This window comes from Macaca nemestrina, chromosome 12, assembly GCF_043159975.1.
Source record: "Macaca nemestrina isolate mMacNem1 chromosome 12, mMacNem.hap1, whole genome shotgun sequence".
NCBI lineage: Eukaryota > Metazoa > Chordata > Mammalia > Primates > Cercopithecidae > Macaca > Macaca nemestrina.
The window spans coordinates 54,652,139-54,655,987 of NC_092136.1; the positions used below are offsets into that span (position 1 = coordinate 54,652,139).

At 35.7% G+C, this 3,849-nt stretch overlaps 1 pseudogene; it reads right to left on the bottom strand.

Moving 5' to 3' along the window:
* Positions 1–261: 261 nt before the first annotated feature.
* Positions 262–2,433, bottom strand: LOC105488781 (activating transcription factor 7-interacting protein 2-like; annotated as a pseudogene).
* Between the last annotated feature and the right edge of the window lie 1,416 nt (positions 2,434–3,849).

The following is a 3,849-nucleotide window of genomic DNA, read 5'->3' on the forward strand; positions in this document are numbered from 1 at the left end:
GGTCCATACCATCCAAAATATCTTTTGATTGGACAATAAAATAATATTTGTTGGAAGCTAAAAACTGAGTTAAAGTACAGGCCATTGGGAGTGGTAAAGCTTTAATTTCTCCAACCTTCTTATTAACTTATTAACTTATTATTAGGGTTCTTATAACACAGGAAGAGGTGGTAAGTTTCTACAGGAGAACACTGGGTCTCCAAACGCATTTCACTTTGAGCTCAGGCTTCTGGTGAGGAAGTGTGTCTGAGATTTTATCTACTAATTCAGGTATTAGTGGTGGTGGTTCTGAGAGTGGTGGCAGGTGCTCAAAGGACTCAGGAACCTGGGCTGCATTTTGTGCCAATGAGGTTGTTTCTTTTGAGTTTAAAATAGCTTTCAAAGGTACTCCAGGGTGGATATTGGACTTTCTGTATTGCCGTTGGATAGGCCTTCTTTTGTCAAATCAATTGTAGAATCGAGTTTCCTCTGTACAGCCATAACTTTAGCAATGGGAGAATTGATGGAATTTCCTGATGTAATTTTTCTGATATCTGTTGGATTTGATTTAACTGGAGTTGTCAAATTAGGACTTTTCACTGAAATCAACATAAGATCATCATTGTTACTTTCAGAAACACTCATTTTGATCTGGTGACAAATTAATTTTTTACTTCCTTTTTCTGAAGGGTTAGAAGGCTCATAATTTTCAGAAGACTTTCTTTAAACTGGACTATTAACTGACTCCAGATTCTGTTTGTTTTTTTTTTTTTCTGAGACAGAGTCTCACTCTGTCACCCAGGCTGGAGTACAGAGGCGTGATCTCAGCTCACTGCAACCTCCGCCTCCCAGGATCAAGTGATTCCCCCACCTCAGCCTCCCGAGTAGCTGGAATTACAGGCACCGGCCACCATGCCCAGCTAATTTTCGTATTTTTAGTAGGGACAGGGTTTGACCATATTGTCCACGCTGGTCTCGAACTCCTGACCTCAAGAGATCCTCCTGCCTTGGCCTCCCAAAGTGCTGGGATTACAGGCATGAGCCACCGTGCTGGGCCCTGACTCCAGATTCTTATCCAAATTCATAGTCTGAATTTGCAACCTTACAGGCTCCATTACTGGATAACATGTTTGGTTCCAAACAATTCCTTTGAGAGAATAATACTGTTTTAATATGTCTTTGGAGTTTTGCTATTCTTGTGAAGCAATTCCTTCTTTTGTGAAGCAATTCACAAAAATTCATCAGCTATTCCTTCATGTTTTGCTATTGCTTCATGGAGCTATTCCTTCACGGAGTTTTGCTATTTTTGTGAAGCAATTCCTCCTTTTGTGAAGCAATTCACAAAAATTCATCAGCTACTCCTTCACGTTTGCTCCTGCACTCTATCTTCCCAGTGCATTCGTTCAATTCTTTCAGTTTGTTATCAAATAGTTCATAATTTTTACTATAGATAATCAAATATCTGACCTGTTCCAGGAATGCCGTTTGCCTTTCCAAACCTACACAAATATTTTCATTAATTTGCTCTGAAGTTTTCAAGCATTTAATCTTTTCTTTGTTTTCCGAAAACATCCTCTTCTTTTGATAATGGCTGTTGTTATCAGTGTCAAGTGATGACTGCCAAGTTGAATCTGCACTTTCACAATCTGAAATGCTGGAAGGACAGGTTCTACTAGATTCTTCAGTTTTCAAAATGTCATCAACACAGTTGGTTACAAGTGACTGAATTCACCAAGTTAGGTGTTTTCTCAACAGGCACAAAACATGAGCCTTCTGAACTTAAAATGTTGTCACTTTAATAAAAGGCAAATGTGATTCTGAATTGGAGTTTGTTTCTAAATGGAAAACCATCTGGTCAGTTTCTTATTATCCACAGTACTGGTTGCTGTAGACTTTGGCATCTGAACACCACCACTCAATAAACTCAGTGGACAGAAACTGGACTTTAGACTACAAGCCCCTTTGTGCTCAAAAAGGGATCCTGTTACATTCGTCTAATATTCAAAATGGTTTTCAGAATGGTTTTTAGAAGTGTTCAGTGAATCTTTTGCCTCTTATATAAAGACTGTGCTTGGGGAATCTGTTGTTTTACTTGGTTTTTGGTACAGACAAACAACGTGTTCCAATTTTGTTTCGGAATGAACGATTTCTTCTACTGGTTTTCTGCAATTCCGAGAGAATACTTTACTTTCTCTGGTATCAAACTTTTATTAGAGTCCAATGAGGAAGCACCATTTTCAGAATGTCTTCATTTGCTAGTTATGACACTAGGACTGAAATTCTGATTATCACTTCGAACATTACTCCCGGCTGCTGCTGTTTTCAGTGCTTCAACATGCCTTGACTTATTCAGAATCTCCACTTTCTTCCGGCAACCTGGGGGCATTGTTTTATTTTTTTATTTTTATTTTTTGCTTTTAATGTCTTCCCTTTACTTCTATCCGGACTTGCCATCTTTCATATCCAGCAATGGATCCAAACCAAGAAGAAATCCCTAATTTACCGATATATACCAGTTCTTAAAACACACAGATCACTTCCAGTAAGGCACTGGTTCATGTATTTCTATTGAAGCAGAAGTCAATCTTAGGATGTAGTCTGTACATGTCTGCAGATAAGATTCATAAGTGCTGAATTCAGTGTAATTAGTCCTTCATTCAGATGCTTCATTTTGGCATTTTCAATTGCTTTCCTGTGATATAACTTATCTTTATCTTGAATGGCCTTCCCCATTAGTTTTGCAAATAGTTATGTCGCAGGTCATTTACTGGCTAGAGCAGTGCCACTCCAACCACCTGATCCCCACCTTTTCTTCTTAATCCCAATAGAGGTATATCAAGGATGTTTGTCTTCTCAAAGGACTAACTTTGGGTTTGTTGATACTTTCCATTGTACTTTTGTTTCATTAATTTCTGCTTACATTTATCATTAATTTGCTTCTACTTTATTTGCTATTAATGTGCTGTTAGTTTTCCAGCTTTTAGAGAAATGTGCCTGAGTCAATGATTTTTTTAGTCTTTCTTCTTTACTGCACACACACACATGCCACGCACACATATTTTGATATTTTTATTATTATTCAGCTTAAATATTCTACTGTCCTGTATGACTTCTTCTTTGACTCATGGGTTATGTTGAAATATATTTCTAAGTTTTTAAATATATGAAAAATTCATAATTATGTCTTTGTTATTGATTTCAGGTTTAATTGTAAAATTTTCAGGGAACATTCTCTGTATGATTTCAGTTCTCTGAAATTTGTTGAGATTTGTTTTATGACCCAGCATAAAGTCAATTAGAATATAAATATTTCATGTATACTTGAAAAGAAAAAAATGCATACTCTTAATTTGTTGCGTGGAGTATTTAAAAAATATTTATGAGGTTGTTTGCTAATTATGCATTTAAATGTCTCTATTATTCTCTTTTTTGCCTGTCGAATATCAAGACCAATGTGTTAAAAAAATCTTCCAATACAAGTGTGGATTTGCTTACTTCTCTTCATGGTTGTGTCAATCTTTATACATTTTGAAGGTGTATTATTAAGTGAATAAACATTTTAAGTTTATTTTTCAGTTGAATATTTTACAATTTTGAAATGTCCCTGTTTATTTCTAGTCATGTTTTTTTGCCATGAATTTTGCTTTGTCTGGCAAAAATACAACTATATAAACTTTTTTATCATTAATGTTTAGATAATAAAATTTTGTCCATTCTTTTACTTTCAAACTTTCTGTGTTTTAATATTTTTCTCTATGTCAAGGTTTGAATACTATCTAATGACCTGCTATGTCCGATCTGCAGTTAAGCCTGTGCATTGAGATCTAAATTTCAAATACTGCAATTTTGGGTTCTAGAATGTCCTATCTA